Raw genomic sequence first — 20,274 nt, 5'->3', positions numbered from 1 at the left:
TAACAGACATAATGCTATTAGTATTTGACAAATCTGTATTTTGAGCAAGAATGCTAGGCTGATAAACCTCATCATGGACAGGAGATCTGTACAGCATGCCATGATGCCATGCCATGAAGATGGCCTCATCTGGTGACACAACTACTGGGGTACTTCTCGTCAAGACAGAGAGAAGACTGCTACCAACTTTTCTATAATTTCAACCCTTTATGCAATAAATCCTATAATCAGCTTTGAACACTAGTGTTTTTCTTACTGAGATTCCAAAAGAACCAGCACTTTCTCAGTGGAAAATACACACACATGTTAAGACAAAAAATAAATTACCTTAACCTGGAATAGTATTCAATTGTAGTGGCAAGATTCCTGACATCAGTGCCATTTTAGGTTTACCATCTTATTCTGCCTAGCATCTGTTTGGTGGTTTGGAAGAGAATGGGTTTCCTGTATAATATCTATTAGCTCTATGCAGGTGTCTCAGATACCCTATTGCTCCTCAGTGGGATAGATGCCTTTACATGAGCAACAGAATTACTTCCATAATGGTTAGGTACTGGTATTTCTGCTAGAGACCAACCCATCTGCCCTTTCTTATGCAGTGAATTGTCCTTTAATGCTATTACAAGGTGAGACCAGAGTGACTAATTAAGACTCTTATGCTTTTAAGATACCTAAAGTAGGCAGATGAATTCCAAATATATGTACCTAAATTAGAAGGCTAGTCTGTATTCATTCTCATATAGACAGTGGAGATATATTCCTCCAACAAGCTACTGAGAGCAGGAATCTAATTTAAGTGTTCTGTACATAGGATAACTTCTCATCCTTTGCTAATTACAGAGAAAACCTCAGGACTTTTGCTCTCTGTGCCCTACTCTCTTACACGGAGGCAGAAAGAAAATGAAAATGTCAGGGGGATGTAGAATTATCAAAAAATAACCAGAAATGTTGTGACTGTGCTGCTTGGCTGTGATATGAATGTGACTGAAAGTCCAGTTGAACAGAAATATAAGTGACAGAAGGAACTTGTTAGATATACAACTATGAAATGAAAACAAAGTAATAAAAATGATAACTGCCTTTTTCAGACTGTATTTTGTGAAGGTTGCACTGAATTCCGGAGCTTCTGGTTTGGAAAAGAAACAGCTCAAGAAATATTTTTCTAATATCAGAACCATAAGCCTGAATAATTATTCAATCATCTTCTAACATTTTACTACTGAATAGTTATTTATTGCTATTCCCATATTCAAGTCTACTTATTCAATATTAATAGCATTCTATAATTTTGAGCTTATCGTAATAAAATATATTGTAATATAAAAGGTGTTTACTATTTATTGGAATCTGACCATTAACATAATTTGAAATATGAAACAGAAACTCTGATATCACACTGGGATTTATTTCTGTTTCTATCAGAATTGCCACTAATGTGACACTGACTTACAGGCAATGAAGTTTTTGCTTTTATACCAAGAGCCTGCCAAGGCAGGATATTTCATTTATGTGTATGGCACCAAAGAATAGGAGTTAACTTGGCTCAGAGAAAGAGTCAGAACAGTGGGGCTTTCATAATAATATTTATTGCCTATACAATCAATACACCTACATGACAACTAATACTTGATTTAAGAGTATTATTTTTTTACTATTATTTACTATTTTACTATTTTTTATTATTATTGTGATTTTTATGTCTCCAGGGCGTAATCCAGACAGCTGTAATTAAGCATAGATCTCCTCCCCTAAGTGTTTTGAAAACAGGTAGGAAGTGTTAAAACCCTCCATGTGTTTGGGGTTCAGTCTGCCTTGCCTCAGGGAAATGTATGCCTCTGCTGTTAAATGTAAGAGGACTGGGGAGAGCAATCTTTGTATTCTTTATTACTTCCATCATCTAATTGCTAGTTTATTGCCCATCGCTGTTTTAACTAGCCTTGTCCAAAAAAATCTGCTATAGAGGGAGCTGTCACTAAGCAATATACACTCCAGCCTCAAGCCTCGTATATTATCAGACCTCTGAGCTGGGGATTTGTCCCTAACTGCTGTTTATTTTTAAGTATTGACGTTGTGACTTTATCTATAAAGTACATTTCAAAATGGTCACAAAGACCTTGGAATATCACCAAAATATTTTGTAAGAAAGGAAGAGCAGTTTCTGAAGATGTCCATCCCAGGGTCAGGGAGCAAAAAGTGTGGGCTGCTCTGTAAGGGTAGATGAACTAAGGGTGGCCCAAGGTAGGAAGGATGGTGACTTCAAAAAGTAGTGCTGTCCCACAGACTCTCAGCAAGGGTCACTGAGCAAGTCTGGTGACAGTACCCTCAATCAGCCGAAAGGCCAGATGGTCAGAAAAGTCCATAACAATGATGCAGGTCTGAGGATCAGGCAAGAAATTCAGGTCAGTAGGTCAAGAGCAGGATCAATGTAATGCATAGACAGGCACAGGCATATCTGATATATAGCACAGGCAAGGATAGTGCCTGGACTTTAATGAAGATAAGAGGTGTGAGCTCCTTCTCACAACTTTTTCCCACAAAGCTGTCTTTACCACAATCTGATCCAAGGCCACACAGAAGTATCTGATCAGAGCCAGCTTGAGCACAAGCAGCTGAGTCCCCAGCCCAGGGTTCTGACATATGGTACTGAAGTCCTAGAGGCGTCATCTTTGGCTGCTCTTGCTTACTTACTTGCCCAACAGCACTTGTGGCAACATGGCCACATGGCCTTCTTGCAAATAATGTAAGGGGGCTTTGATATGGAAGTAGAACATGCAAGTTATTCATGAAACCATACTTCATGGTAGAACAAGGCTTGACACTTCATAGAAGATGTCTGTAACTAAAATCAGAGATATTCCTCCTCAGTTTTATTTTACAGCCAATAGATTAATAAATGAAGTGAAAGGGAAAAAAAAAAGAAAAAAAAAAAAAAAGAAGTGCTTTTAGGAGGTAATCTATCTAACCAATGTTAAAATAAGGTGAAAACCAGTTCAATACCTTCAAAGTGCCTCATTTTCTTCTCTCAGAATGATGACTAAAATGATTGGTTTGAGTGTAGACTTCTGTTCCACTGGTCTTGAAGAGTTAACCCAGACTAATGGTCAGATGTCCACTCACCCACTCTCATCTGTCAACAGGGCAGATCACTCACCAGTTGCTGTCATGGGCAAAACAAACTTGACTGGAAGAAACTTGATTTAGTTTATTGCAAATTAAAACAGATTTGGGTAGTGACAAACAAAGGCAAAATATTATAACACCTTTGCCCCCACCTGTTCCCAGGCTCAACTTCACTCCTTCATTTCCAACTTCTTTTAGCTGCCCACATTCCCAGCACCGTACTTGTAACTGCTCTGCAGTGTGTACCCTTTCTCAAATATGTTTTCCCCAGTGTGCCACCATCTTGTCTGCTGGGCTCAGCTGTGTCCTGCAGTGGGTCCATTCTCTGCTAGAATCATCTGTGTCCAGAATGGGGCAGCCTCAGCCCCTCCTCACAGAGGTCACCCTTGAAGCTCTCCCCTCTGCCAACACCTGGGCATATGCACCCAGTAGCATTTGTGGATAGTTGCTGGGTCCTATCCTAGCTCCCCAGCATACTGGTACGTGCAATGGCTTGGCTTCTGTAAGTAGAGCAAGGTTAAGAATGCTGTGATGTATGAAAGTTGGAGAATCTGTAAGCAGCAGACCTTTACACAGAATTTAACTGCTTTTCTCTTTAGATGAGTATTATGATTTGGTTTCACTCTGACAAATTAGCTAGGCATATCCACAAAAATCTTTACAATAATGGATTGCCAAATGGAGGAAATATATATTGATCACCTGAGAATAAAAGTTGCTAGACTTTCTTGGTATGCAAATGGATACATGGGATTTAGGTAAATTTATCTATACGTGCATACTATATTCACAGAAATCTCAATAGAGATCCTATTAAAATTTGCAACAAAATTTGATATTCATGTAGTAGTTTAGATAATTAATAATTTATAATTTTTATATATATAGACCTAAAATTGACTCATATTGTAAAAAGCAAAGCATAGTTAAAGGTATAATAAGATTTCTTCTAATAAATGCTCCATGTTGTGAAATATTGCAATACGTCCCACACCTACATATGTTGTTTGTGGCATTATGCCAGTTACAAATAAGCTTTCTATACAGTGCAGAGTTTTCATAGCCACCCTTTAAAAATAAACTCAGAGGAGAAGATAAAACATTGAAATCTGACAGAGAATCTGTCAAATGTCAGCTAGGATTACAGTTACACAGAACTTCCAAGAGATATCTAAAGGCCTTTTATCTGTTGATTGCACAGCTGACTATAATTTTAAAATAAAAAAGGTGGTCTTAATCTGTCTGCCGATGAATAATATTTTTACAGGTTTCCATAATGACATTAAATGTAAAAAATGTAATGCTATCTGGGGAAAAAAAATACCTTTTGACATGTAAATAACAATAGGATGCACAGATAAATGCATGTTTAATTATGTGAATTTTAGAACAAATAGTATATCCTGAATTTTTATACTATAATTTATCTCACAGGATTCCATACCAGGGGATTTTGGTATTCGGAATATCAGAACTATTCCACCAATTTTCTTTAGAATGGATTTCTTTTAGAGGTCTTGTGGAACAAGAAAAATAATGCAGTTCCAAAAACAATGTGCACGGAAGTCACTGGAACTTACTGTACGCTTCTTAAAGACAGCATGCAAAGTATGTGTTGTAGCATAAAGTGAGAATACTTTTGTAGCATACATATCAGAATGAAAATTTTCAAGACCTTAAAAATGAAACAGAATTTAACAAATAAGTGCAATGAACAGAATTGAAGTCAAGCTTTCGGTGCCTTGTTAATAATAGGCCTGGAGACTGACCTTAGGCTCATGTGTCATTCAATTCTGCATTTGTTCGTGGAAAGCTATGCACAGTATTACAGTCTGTATGATCTATAAACACATCATTACAGCTTTCATTACATTTGATTATCTCCAAGTTCTCATTTTACCCCTTTCTGGGGAAAAAATAAAACAAATTAAAACCAACCAACAAAATGGTTAACTGATTTAAAGTCATCCTGGTACAGAAGATTTATAACTGTGCAACAGAAAATCTTTGGAAAGAGGTTAACCCTCTAAAATTTTAAGATGTTTCTGCAGTACAGTTGTCATGTTTTAAACCAACAAGAACCCTTGTTAGCGTAGCTATACAAATCTCACTTCATAATCTTCACTTGCAGCATGAATTGGCTAACCTTCAATGCCACTAGCTCATGCTCGAGGCTGTGGTTACCATGTTCACTCAGCAGTTCCTAGCCTACTGGAGTTGTGAGAAGATTAAACCATATCTGCTCAAAGCGTAGACAAAAGTCTGCTGAAAAAAATCCTGTGTCCTTTTTGTATATGGAGACTATTTCATGGAAAGCATTAAAAATGTCTGATCAAGCTCATATAATGTCAACGTTTGTCCAGAGAATTGGACTGGTCTTCAATTTGACTCAATATGAATTTTTGAAAGAGCAATGTTCTTTGGGCTTCCTGGAGATAATGTCTATACAGGATAAAGGACAAATGATAAAGGATAAAGGATGCAACAGCACTTTCTGCAGAAAGACAGGGTACACACAACATGTTACCTAAATGTGTCCTGGTTTACTGTAGTAGGTTAACTCTGGTTGGCCGCTAGGTTCCCACCAACCTGCTTCGTCAATCTCCTTCCTCAAGTGGACAGGGAGAAAGAAAATATGACAAAAGCCTTGTGTGTTGTGATAAGGACAGGGAGAGATCACACACCAATTACTGTCACAGGCAAACCAGACTCGACCTGGGGAAATTAATTTATTTGCAATCAAATAAGAGTGGGATAATGACAAATAAAATTGGATCTTCAAAACACCTTCACCCTACCCCTCCCTTCCTCCCAGGCTTAATTTCACTCCCAACTTCTGTACCTCCCCCCCCTGAATGGCACAGGGTTACAGGGAATGGGGGTTGAAATCAATTAATTGTTTATTGTCGCTGCTGATCCTTCCTCCCCATGTTCCTCCACTGCTCCAGTGTGGAGTTCCATTCATGAGATACTACCGATTAAGTCCTTCATAAACTTCTCCCTTGTGACTCCTTCTCAAGGGCTGCAGTTCTCCATTAGCTGCTTCAGTGTAGTTTTTTTTTCCACAAGGTGCATCCTCCAGGAGCTGACTACATTAGCATAGGTCCCCTGTTGATCCCCAGTGTGTGCTCTTCTCTCCACAAAGTCACAGGTCCTGCTAGGACCCTGCTCCAAGGAGGTATCACAAGGGGTCAGAGTCTCCTTTGGGCATCCCCCTGCTCCAGTGTAGGGTCCTCCAAGGAATGCAGATCGATACGTGCTCCACCATGGACCTCCATATTCTCACTCCTCTTTCTAGTTGCAATGGCTCCTGAGCAGTAACTTTTTTCCCCTTCTTAAATACATTAGCTTAGAGGTACTACCACTGTTGCTGGTGGGCTTGGCCTTGGCTAGTTGTGAGTGCAGCTTGGAATGGGTTATCATTGGCTGTATTGGACATGGGAGAAGCTTCTGATATCTTTTGGCAGAAGGTGCACCTGTACCCACCCCGTCTAATAAAATGTTGGCATGTAAATGTAATATATTTTCTCAGAGGTTCTTAGGGTTCCTCAGAGGACCTTAAACATGTTTTCTGGCTACCACTCTTCTGAGGTTTTCCTTCTATTTCTGACACTACACCAATTTAATTATAAAATAAATATCAGATACATTCAAGAAGGTTGAATTTAATCTTTTCCTTGCATATCAGGAGAAATTGTAAGATGACTGTTACCATGTTGGCATTTTACAGTAAAATCAAGGGCTATATAATCAAATAATTTTTGAATGAAAATGAAATTCTTTGAAGCTTTTTTCATTCAGGAACATTCAGAAAACTCTCAGATGGAAATCAGAGGTAAAGTCCAGTTCTGAAAGACAGTACTTTGGAGTACCTTTTTGCTGACATCTTGACAGGAGGATCCCACAATATTGTATTAGTCAAAAAAAAAAAAAAAAAGAAAAGAAACAAAAGGACAGTATGAAAACAGAACTTTGGTGCCTATACTTACGGCTAACTATGTAATTCTTGTAACAGAATCAGAAAAAAAGGCCACAGAAACTTATGCATCAAATCAAGCATCTGAGTTCAATATTCAGGTACTGCTGACATTCACCAGACTTCTAAAAGCTGGGTTCCAGTTTGGTGGGAAACTGTTCACCTGTGTTTTTAGTAATGAAGTCATACAGTTGTCTAAATTTATCCACAAAACTATTGAAGCCTGTCAAAGCTGCAGAACTAATCCTTGATGCTTAAATCCCTCATGCATTCATAGACCAGGTAATTTCTCATTTACATTTGGAGCTTTAGCTGATAGATGCGTCTAGAGACTACCACATAAAACACAGAGTAAATTGAATGGTCTTATTCTTACTGAATAGGCTAATTTTCTTCCTGATTTCAAGTGGTAATTTCCATTGTGAAATCTGTAACAAGGGTATTATGGGACACAGAGAAGACAAGAAGGTGCCACTGTTGTTTTTTTTTTGTTTGTTTGTTTGTTTGTTTAATTGTTATATACTAGCAATTATTAAGTGTTATTCAGTCTTGTACTCAGGAGTCCAGATCTGACACAGTGCTCCCAATTTTATCTCAGACACTAAATATCTCCAAACCTGCAAGGATGTTCTAGAATGTTTTAGGAAAGAGTGGATACTCATACGTGAACAACTGAATGGAGCATATAATCCCCTTTGGTAGGCTTTTGATTTGAACAGGTCTGCCCTGAAAGTGCTTGTTTCCTTTGTTGGCTACAATGAAGGACTAAAATGACCATCTCAGATGAAGGCACCTATTGGCAGCAGTGAGTGGAAAAAGTCAAGAAGGTGAGTTATTCTGCATGGTCATCTTTGTGATTTTGGGTATAGCTTTCAGCTTTGGATTTTCAGAGAAATTACAAGTGAACAAAGTTGTAGAAGATTAAATCAGGTAAAAATAATTGATGAATATATGTAGGCAATATTTAGGGAATTAAACTGAAAATTACAAAGATGATATATGTCTTTATGTGCTTATACACAATTTAAATAATAAGTTTTATACTTACCCCAAAGGCCATATCTTCCATCAGATCTACAGCTAATCTTATCTATCATGATAAGAACTTACATTACCATGGGCATCCATGATATAGTCAAACTCATACTGAGTTCGATTGCCTCTGTTAAATATGTAGTCAGATTGGTATGGGTTGAGATCAGTAGACAAACTCTATTGTGTCCCTAGATTTTGTGCACCAGGGACTAAACAATTGTGAAATCTCTGATGTAAGTCCCTGTATCTATGAAGTTGCTTTTAAAATCTAGGGACAACATGACTGCACTGTTGAACTCATGACTGAGTTCCTTGACTTAGCAGCATGACTTCATCAGATTTTGTAGATAATGCCCATAAATCAGGTAGAAGCTTTTAGGAAGGACTCTATAACTGACATTCATCATGTGATATAATCACTTAGATGATGCTAGCTAGGCACATTCACACTGTAACTATATCTAACTATTAAAATTATGCTGAGAAGTAAACTGGACTATACCTAACTATTAAAATTATGCTGAGAAGTAAACTGGACTCAAATTTTTCTGCAGTCTTACCCCAAAGCTTAACTAACACATATGCCTGAGAGAGTTTTGTCAAGATAGTTTAGATGCTACCTGACCTTTAAGATGCTCCTGACTCCCTTCTTAACATAAAACATGGACATATTTTTTTGTATAAATAATGAAGAACATTTGTCTTCAGAGCTTCACATGTTCAGCAAATGTGACTCCCCACTTGTCTGAGCTCCTTTCGACCTGCACAGTTAAGTTCATCTTATTCCAAAGCCTTTGGCTGCAAAACTGTACTAGAAGTTGCCTCAATCAGATCCTTTGTGGTAGTTAACAAACAAACTGAACAAAGAAAAGCTGCAGAGATCTTCTTAGATAAAAGAGTTCCCAACAGACATAGAAAAGGAAAGCACAATCCTGTGGTACCATCCCGACAAAGGGAAACCACAGGTTTGTGGAAGGAAGTTAATTCTTCTTTGCCCAGTCTTCTCAGCCTCACCTTCCTGATGTGCATTGTGTACGGGACACTGCATTAAGGCAATAATTTATAGGAACTGCTACATGTACTTTTACACACTTTTGCCATATCAGTGGTATTTCTTCTTCGCCTCAGGGTTTTTATTTTTTATGTAATCTACAAATTATTTTCTTCATATTTAATTGCAATTCATCTTCTGTTCTATTTTAACTCAGATACTTAAATAAATTAAGCCTATAATGAGCAGTTACAGTTAAAGAACAAAACAAACCAAAACAATTTAACATAATGTACTATCTTTTTAATTTCCACAGAACTTGCCAGCATTTTAGCACTGGAGGAGAGGCATCTAATGGTTATTTAAATTGAAAGGTTAAACTGAAAAGCACTTGCATTAGGAAATAGTGTATATTCAGATTTGCTGAGATACAAACATCTTTGTTTATTTTTTACTTTCATTTGCGTTACATGGAATTGATTTTGGTCACACTTGTAAATCCCCAAAGATAAGCCCAGTCTGACTCTATGCTAGAAAGACCCTGATTACAGGGTAAACTATAAACTGATTTCCTGATTTTTTAACACTTGATTTTGCCAACTAAATAACAGATCTAGTACATACATCCATGAATACACTTGTACACTGATATTAACACACTGATATACATATATGTGTGTGGGTGCTTCTATATATCAACACATCATTGTATAGTTGAAAGCTCCTAGGTTCAAGCTGAATGCTCCTAATAGGAAAAGGAACACAGACATTTATCTGAAAGTCAGTGAGAGAAGAAGTATTGGTTCCCCTACATCACCACTTAAAATCTAGTATACAATATATAAACTGTTGTCTAGCAGCCTTCCTTATGTAGGTAATTCTGCTGGAATAGGTGTACTTAATCTAATGAGAAACGACTATCCACAGCAGAAATAAAAGCTGCAGAATGAACCCTAACTAAGCAAACTTTTTTACATCTTACAGAATCATACAGTCCATGTCAGATTAATTTTACAATACAAAGTGAAATAACTATAGCATGATAGAACAACTGCTACAAAAAAGTCGCTGGGTTCTTCTAACTATGACAGATTGAGTGAAAATATTTTTCTTGCATGTTGGCTAAGTAGTTCTTTATGCATTATCCTCCTTTGAGGGTAGTGTCTTTTACTGTAACAAAGAAGTACAGCAGAAACAGAAGGCACTTTTTTACGCTGAAGGAATAATTTCAAGGTCCAACATTTGAATCTCTCTGATCTCAGAAAGGCAGCTGAGAGTGGTCATGTTATTGCATTTGTGGTAAAGTGTTTTGCAATGCATTGTATTCAGCTCAGAAAAATTCCTCCCTGAAAAATAATATAAAAAATATTACATGTTTAGTAAATTTATTCAGAGATTATTAGTACCTTCTTTAGACATTACTAGTATCTTCTCTCCTGAGAACTCTGAGACAAAGTTATCTGTCAAACTGAGATTGTAATCTCCTTTTAATAAAAATAAAAGATACATCCAAAATAATATTTGTCTAGGATTTGTCCAGGAGGACATGATCATGAAGTTCATTAAGAGACTCCCTGAGCCCTTTCAAAACACCATATATATAAAACCTCCAGATATAAAGTAATTTAAGTTGCACACTGAACAAATATCTCTAGGAATACTAAGCATTAATGATTATTATGGTAATTCTGTGGAATTTTAAAGAAGTGGTGCCAGCAATGACAACAATGACAGCATGAGGGCATCACAAGATCATAGATACATAGTCAGCTGTCATTACTTGCAAGCTTATGTTCATACCTAAAAATAGCATCCATTTATTGCATAAGAGCTACCAAAGAGACTTTTAGGAACATTGGTTTTGTAAAAAAATGTTATTGATTCATTCTTTCACAAAGTAATTTACAGACAATCCCATCTATCAGCACATAAGCAGCAGAGAGCATATAATTTTATTTACTAGTATCTTATAACTGTTACACCTGTAGTGTAAATTTGTTCTTGAGCTGTTTCAGAAAATGCATTTCTATTATAAGGCTTTTAAGTTCTTAAGCAAAGTTCTTTTTCTATAAAATTTCATAGTATTATCCTTATTAGAGATCAGTATCTAAGGCAGGAACATCTTGACTGTAGCACAGATCATTAAATATAAAAAATAATAATAAAAGGATACAAATATAATTTCAGGGTTTGATTTGAAATAAGTTATTATCAGTTTCTGTCTGGAAAAGGACAGTAAAAATATTATCTGAGTAATGTAAGAATAAGCTGATCTGTCACAGTACCCCAGTAACTTGTAATGGATACTTGGAAAAAAAACCCAGGATTTTAAAGATGGGATATGAACGTGTTTCTCTAAATAATCCCCCAACTTCCAACTGTGGAATAAGTATTTTCCAAGATAGAAGCAACACATCTGTCTATGTACTTGGATAGATTTTCTTTCCACTGCTTGCTGAATCCATGAGACTTGCTATCATCCAGGTGACAAGTTCTACAGCTTCCACATGTTGTATGAAGGTTTTATGAGCTGCACCATTTTCCCAACATGAACAGTTTATAAACTGAGAAAATTACAGGACTGTGGCTTGATCTACCACTTTAATGTCATCAAAGTGTATTGTGTGACCAAATGACTAGATCAGGTTTCTCTTGTTCTGAATTTATAGTAAGCAAAGGAGCTCCAACTGCAAAGACAGTACTAATGGGTTTTTTTTTATTTTAATTTTTCTATTAATTATTTGCAGAAGCTTTGAAATTTTTATGAGGACACATCATGTTAAAAAAAAAAAGTTTTTTATGTTAAAACAAAACAACAACAACAAAAAGAAGCCAAAAAAAAAAAAAAGAAAAAGAAAAAGCAGCAGCCCCAAAATGTCTCAGGACTCACCATTTACAGTGGTTGTTGTTTTTGTGCTTGGTTACATACCACAGCCCTTCCATCCATGTTCTTCATTTACCTCCTAGTCCTATTCCTATACTTCTTTCATTCTTTCCGTGTTTTTACTTTCTTTCTTTTTCGCAGTGGCTTCTTAGGTAATTTCCAGATATTTCCTTTGCTTGATATACTACTTAGATATAAAGGTTTATTACATGTATCTCTGAGAAACACTTTCATCCCATCAATCTTGGTCTACTACTCTTGACCTCATCTTCTCTAATACTGCCTGCATGCTTCAGAGTTTCTGTCCTTTTTTTTTTTTTACCACGATACTCAGCCTGCCGTATCTGTCACGTATTTCTTGACATCTCCATATATTTCTGTTCCTTGCGCTGCTGACAAAATAGCAATGGAATTATGTCATCCATTAGGATGGACTTGCTGCTACTCTGTTAAAAGGGATATGAGATTATGACAGCTTCACTTTCACTTGGAAAATATAATTGAACACCACAGCCTTCCTATAGAAAGATTCTGATGCTTTCAGCATTATGATTGCAATGGGAGATGACAAATACTTGGATAAATACAAAAACTGTCTAATTGAAGATTAGAGGGAAAAAAGTTCAGAAATTACTATGGTTTCTTTAAATCAAGCAAAGAATATTATGAATTTCTGAATGAAGTCCCAACTGGTGGCTGGCTGCTATCATTTTCTGTCATTCTCTCTCTAATTCTCTTGCGTATCATTGGTCTCCCATTCCCCTTATTCACACCACACATCTTCAAACAAATTTCCTTCACTTTCTCCCACCACTTTGACAAAACCAACCACTGCCTACGCTTTCCTCTATAATTCCACATCTCTCTTATTCTGAATCACAAAACACTTAATAATGTTCTCTCACTCATGCCTTTGCTGTATTCATCAGAAATAAAGCAGGGAAAATATGTATTTCCACTAACAAGAGGATTCTCTAGGAATGTAGGAAAAATTGATTAATGTATTCCTATTGCTCTCACTGGGAGTCATGGTGAATAACACTGACTCCTAAGTTCTCAGGAGTTTCCAGCTCAATGAGTGGCTATGTAAAAGTGAGCTGACCAGTCATCTGACGACAAATGAAGCAAGGTACTCTGCATGGATGCTCTCAAATTTTCCTATCTGTGATTTCATGTTTTGGGGATGTTACTTTATTTGTATTCAGACTTAATATTCAGACTTCCACTTTATAACTAACATCCTTTGCATGAAATATTGAACATAATTTAGGGGCCTGTTGCTATATTAGAAAGTTTTGTAGGAGAAGCATAGTAATATTTAGTATGTTTTTCCCTCTACAGCACTCCATGAAGCAGGAAAATGCAAACTTACAACCACAGAAGCAAAGCACCTCAGTATCTCTGAAACTCCAAGTCCCAAAGACCTCGCATGAAACCTTGGAGCATGGAACATAAAAAATGTTATTTAAATTCAGGAAGTTAACCCCTCCTAAGGTAAAGAAAGAATCAGTATTTTCAAAAAATTTATTAGCAAGAGGAAATTCCTGACAACAAAAAAAGGAAATCCTCCAAAACATCAAAACTAAGCTTTTTTATTCCAATGCTTAGTTTAGCGAAGTAACTACAGTTATTCTAGGATCACTAAATACAAGACATGCAGTAAAATAAAACTGAAGTTACACAAAAACAGAGATATGCCAGCATGACACGTAGCAGGAACCTTTGGCTCTGCCGCTGGTGAGCATAATCTAGAAATGCAGGTTTTACCATGTTCCAGGAGACTTCTTTCCCCAGCGCCTGCTAAGGAATGAATATACATAGATGCATTCAGGATTTTCTCAAAGACTTTTGAATGCCTAAGATCCCAGCTAGTGGATACAAGATGGCTTCTTCTTTTTTTTTTTTTTTTTAATAGTATTTCGTAGCTTATAGATATGTAACTATTTTAATTTCAGGTAAATATGCTTCAAACCTGGGGAAGTGCAAGATCATATGCAGCATTACCTTAAACACAGGAAAATTGTGGGAACTATTAATATCTGAAATTACTGATGTTATACTAAAACATGAAGTTTGTGAATACAGGATGATAATACTGGTATTGGACACAGTCTTATGTTCAAACACTGCAGTCACTTGCTCTAAAAATGAATTTAGAGGAAGGTGTGGGGACTTCTGTAATGAACAACTAATGTGGGAGTAAAGATTTCTGTATTACTAACTTTTCCTTACCCTTAGCAGTATGGCGCTATTTCATAAGGTGAACTGTAAGACTATTTTGACTCTCATTTAACATGAGGTAACAATTTTGGAGTGCATCTGTCAAATCTGAGGGTTGATTTTAATCATAACTTCACAGGTTATGTGCCTGTTATTCTGCAGAGACCAATTGAGTCATTGTTCATTTATACATGTGTGAATAAATCCAGGTTTGTTCTCTTTGTTGTGATATGGGGAAGAGATAATTCCTAAGTGATGAAACAACTACTAGAACAGCTGATCACTTCTCATGTATTGTTAGACAACTTTAGTTCATTGATTTTCTAGGCTCCATTGCTCTGTCACCTGTCTTGGTGGACAGAAAGGCATCAACAAACTGTCCCCCACCTTTTTAACTGCCTGGTTGTACTATCTGCTAAGTCACACTAACTGCTAATACTCCAGCTATTCCAGCCAGCCACTCACAGCACTGCTTGCTTTGATAGCATTCTAACTGGATAATCAAGCTAATTGCTCCTGTCTTTAGCGCTTTCTGAACTTTAACACACGATCATGCCTCATAACATGTCTCAGAAACAAGGTCCTTGCTGACCAAAGGAAACTTCTGAACAAGGCTCCTTGACTCATAGGATCATAGAATGATAAAATGGTCCCAGCAGGTCCTATCCAGTAATTACTTAAACAAATGAAAGTTTGCTTTCCTAAAATCCAGTATCCTGACTCTACTCTTCACCTGGCCTATATCACTCAAGACTATGTATAAACCTTGACGTTCTCCTAGAGTCTCCTGGACCTCTTAAAACTTGCTGTGCTTCTTTTCCAGCAGATGTAAAGGTGATTGAAGTCTCCCATGAGTATCAGAGCTGTGAGTGTGATGGTTCCCATAACAGAAGTAAGAACACAACTACAGGCTTCCATTGGTCAGGCAGCCTGTAGTAAAACCAACCAGAAGGTTTCTTTTGTTGGCTTGGTCACTGACTTTTATGCATAATCTCCCAGGATGTTGATCAGTGTTTTTCAAAGACAGTTTTGTGCAGACAACTTTATTTTTTTTAAGTAGAGGGAATAGCTCCTGCCCCTCCTGCCCTATCTGACCCTTCTGAACAGTTCATAACCACTGATTGCAGTATTCCAGTCATGTGATTCATTCCATCATGTTTCAGCAATATTTATTAGATCATAGCTTTCTAGCTGCACAGTGGCTTTGAGTTCTGCCTGTTACCTATACTGGGAAACATGCATGGGCAAAGACACATTTCAGTTGGCCTGTCAACGCTGACACCTTTTTAGAGGAACACACCCTTATTCTTTTAAGTCATTTCTCTGCTGTTTCCCTTTTGGTTCATATTACATCAGCAGCTCTTAACATTTACCATTGCCTTCCTCCACTAAATCTAGTTTAAAGCTCTTTGTATAAGTTTGTACAGTCTCTTGGCAAAGACTCTGTTGCCCAACTTTGTCAGGTGAATCCCATCAGCTCCCAAAAGACATGGATTCATAGTTGTTAGAAGCCAAAGCTTTAAACACAGATGTCCTGGGTTCAGCAGTAGCAGTCATTTTTCTCCTTAGTAGCTGGTGCAGTGCTGTGGTTTTGACTTTCAGCCTGGGAACAGCACTGATCACATCGATGGTTTTAGTTGCTGCTCAGTAAATTTTACTCTGAGCAAGGACTTTGTGAGTCTCATGTTCTGCCACGGAGGAGGGGAAGCCAGGAGGAAGCAGAGACAGGACACCTGATCCAAACTAACCAAAGAAGTATTCCATGCCACAGCACATCATGCCCACTATATAAACTGAAGGCAGTTACCCGGAAGGGCTAGATCACTGCTCAGGTCAGGCTGGGTATCAGTCAGCACGTGGTGAGCGGTTGTATTCTCTTCCCTTGTTGTTTCCCTTATCATTATTATTATTGGTAGTAGCAGTAGTGGTTTGTATTATACCTTAGTTACTGGACTGTCGGCATTTAGGCCAAAGAGCATGGCACTGAGTAGTTATATCACCTCCCCTACCATGCACCAGCCTCTGGGAAAATTGAATGATATAATGGGCTGTTAAAAACTACACTGAGAGCAATGGGTGGTGGAACTCCAAAAAGAACTGTTGTGGTTTAAGCCCAGCCTGTCACTCAGAAACCACACAGCCATTCGCTCACTCCCCCACCCTTTCCTCGCCCCCCCCAGTCCTGGAGGAATGGGGAGAAGAACCAAAAGAATATAACTCCCACGGTTGAGATAAGAACAGTCCAGTAACTAAGGTAACACAAAACCACTACTGCTACCACCATTAATAATGATAATAGAAATAACAATCTCTAAAAGTCTTGCTCACCTCTTTCAGTGTCAAGCACAAGGTCTGCAGAGGAATATCCTTAACTTACTCTTTAATTTGTATACAAAAAATGCTATTACATTCAAACCAGAATCTGAGTACCTGAATACTAAGCAGGCATAAGAGTTGTTTAGACTAAAAACAGTTGGGATTAAGTCAAGCAGAAGAAAATAAATATCAAGGCAGAAGGTTCTGTCAGCTCTACTAGGTTGTGGAAAATTACTAAATAGTTTGCAGAAAATTTTTGCTGTGAAAATATTTATATCCTAATCCACAAAGACATCCAATGGATACAAAGCCCATTGAAATTCAAAATGTGCAGCAGTGAAATTGATGGATGATAGATCAGATGCCCTTGCAGGATTTTTCAGCTTTTATCTTCTGATGGTCAGATTCTTTCTTTTATAGGACACACTGAACAGCAATATGTAGCAGAATTGTGGCAAGCACAGAAGTTGTAAAAAATTTGTCTTTAACAATTTTCATTATGAATTATAAAGTGTAGAATCACAGTATTACTGTGAGATGCTCTTTCCTAGAATTTAACGGATGATAGAAAGGAGAAAGAATAATGAGTTCAGACTACCACTGAATCTTGATTTCAGTGGAATTGTTTTCACTTTCTGCAAGCTCAAAACTTATTAAAAGTTTAGGGGTTTTGTCTTCTGAAAAGTTTCAAGTAGGCTTTTTCTGAAAGACTATAACACTTAATAGATTAATAGCTTGGGATGAATATAGGAACGTTGCCAGAGCCTGCAGAAATCTGACAAGGAGAGCAAAGGCACGCCTGATACCTAAGGATGTCAAAGACAAGAAGGGTTTCTTCAAATACATAAATAATAAAAGGAAAACTAAGGAATATACAAGACCGCTACTGAATGAAGCAGGGACCCTGGTGACAGAGAATGCAGAGAAGGCACAGGTACAGAATGCCTTCTTTGCTGCGGTCTTCAGTGCCAAGTCTAACCCTCAGGAATCCCTGACCCAGCAGACCAGGGAGAAGGTCTGGTGAAAGGAAATATTTCCCTTGGTTGAGGGGATTTGGGTAAGAGGTAATGGGCATAAACTGAAGCACAGGAAGTTCCTTCCAAACATGAGGAAGAACTTCCTTACTGACTGAGTACTGGAAAATGCTGCCCAGAGGAGTTGTGAAGTCTCCTTCCCTGGAGATATTCAAGCACCATCTGGACACAACCCTCGGTAATGTACTTTAGGTGACCTTGTTTGAGCAGAAAGGTTGGAAGCGATGACTTCCAGCAGTCCCTTCTAGCCTCAAACTTTATGTGATCCTATGATTCTGTGACATTGTTTCTAAAATAGAATTACAAAAATCTGTATTCAATTTTTAATATTTGTGTCACAGTTTGTATCCAATTGCCATTTCTTTAGTTCAGTAAATAGGTAAATTGAAAAGGAATATGTCATAAATAGAAACATTATGAATTCTGAAAGTACTAAAATGTAATTTGATATGAAGTTAAATAATAACATGTAAAAATTTTGCTTTAAATTAACTACTTAAAAACATGAATGTGTAAAATCCTGGGTTTCCTTTTATAAAAATACATTTGCAAATATCTTCTTTATTTTTGCACTGGTAGAAATTCCTTCAGACAACCAGTGAGCTGAACACAAGTAAAATGACAATAACATCAGTTCCAAGTTACTAGGTAGCTCGTTCTTAGTAAGTGACATGAAAGAAATACTCTCTGCAAGTCTATTTTCTGATATACTGCTCATAATAAAGAGTTATTTCAAAATTTGGAGAAAATGGCTGACAGATGGCATTGTTTCTTTAATAAACACAGTTGGAATGGAGTTGAAGCCTAAAAGGCCTTTTGTCATTAATAGAATAAGGAGTATGAAAGCGAGCCTGCACCACTTTTAGCAACTCTGAAGACAGTTCAACTCATGCTCCACAAGTTCTGCGCATCACTTAAAAATAGGAATTTCCATAGAAAATAAAAAAGGTTACCAACAAAAATGAAATTCCTTATAAAGAACAAAGCAATGTATTGTGAATGATAAAAAAGGTCAGCCAGCAAGGCAGTCTTTCAGAACAGGAAGATCAAGAACTTTAAACCACTAAATTAAGATTTTTTTAGGAAGGGGTGGCAATAGAGTCTAGTAATTTTTTCAGTTGTACATAAGAGGGAAGTTTTCACACTGAGAAATGCCAGTGAAGTCATGGACTGTCTATCAGTGCTTGAACAGTAAACGTTGAGCCTTCTACTACCTTTGATATGCATATAGAAGAGAGTGTCCTTGGAGTTTAATGTTAATTTTCAGGTTACTCCAAGAAGACTGCTCTTCAGCAGGCTGTTCTGATGGTGCTGTTGAACTTTAAAATCTTTAGTATGTGGCCATTAAGTATTCTGCAAATGCTTTCTATACCTGATGTGCTCTTATAAGCTGCCAGGATTTAGCAATTGACCTGTGATGGATGAAGTGAGAAAAGCAAAAGCAGTCTGTAGAGTACTAGTGTCCAAACCCTTGCTGTGAGCCTGACTGACTTCAATGAGCCTTGGTAAAGTTTTATGTCTGACCAAAGAAAAAGAGAAAGGGAATTGCTTTTCTCTATCACAGATTCAGCAAAGTCCTTCACATTTAAAGTGTGAAACCTGGCTTATAAAGTCAATATACTTCACGTAAGTTCTACTCCAAAGTGTTTTGGTTTGGGTTTGTTTTTTCTTATCTCCCTGTTTTCTCTCCTCCTCCTGCCCCTCAATGTAAGAAATTTCAGGGAATTTTAGTGATAGAATTTAAGTTTGTGATGTTACTTCTTGAATTAATATCAAGGGCATAGAATCATCCCCACTTTTCTTTTGCCTTGTCATAGATAATAAAACAATCCTACTTTTTCCAGGTACTGCAGGAACTTCAGGCTGTTTATAGCTGTTCACTTGAATCGGTCTATTCTCCCTGGACAAGTTCATAATAAACCAGTTTTACATTGAAAGCCTTTACATTTGCCACTTACGTCGAGTATGCATGTGTTTGTTCATATTTTCAAAAGGTTTTCTATAGTTTTACTAACAACTGGTTTTATTCCTTCAATGTGGAAAAGAAATCATGGATCATAAATGTTAACATCCAGAATCATAAAACTCTCTTAAATATGAGTTTGATTTCTGGCTTAGGTACTAAGAGAAGTTTGTTAGCTATCCTATTTCAGTAAATACAGACAAGAACTCAGATCATGAATGATATTTGGATATAAATCTTTCACTGATTTCCAGAAAATATGTTTGCATTTCTATAACAAACTGCAAAGCATCATTTTCATACATCTGAAACACATCTGCTATATGTTTTGTTGTGTTATTAAGCACATTTATTTTCATACTTGTATAGAGAGAGTGAGCTCCTGGGGGCAATCTGACCCATGAGATTAGATGACGTTTTACTACTTTAAAAAATCTATCTGACCTAGGAGTTACCTGAGGACAGTCCTCAGGTATGACAGATACATATTTTCCATGGCCTAGCATACCTGTCAAAGGAGGATAAGGAATTAAGTTTTGCTTAAGGAACTCAGGAATAATTACACAGTTTCAAAATAATGCTGCTTCCTACTCTTAATTTATGGCATGGTACGAGTTAGTCTTTAGGGAAGCTATGCTGTTTCTGCTGACTGAAGAATATAAAGTCAGAAGAAACTCTCTGAGAGACCTATTTGTGTGCACACTGTTGGCTGCAAGACATTATAGCTTTGATTTA

The sequence above is a fragment of the Neopsephotus bourkii genome, unplaced genomic scaffold (genome assembly GCF_033783945.1).
Source record: "Neopsephotus bourkii isolate Nb327-2 ecotype Australia unplaced genomic scaffold, CSIRO-AGI_Nbou_v1 NB_821, whole genome shotgun sequence".
In the NCBI taxonomy this organism is placed as follows: Eukaryota; Metazoa; Chordata; class Aves; order Psittaciformes; family Psittacidae; genus Neopsephotus; species Neopsephotus bourkii.
This window is presented reverse-complemented; position numbering follows the sequence as displayed.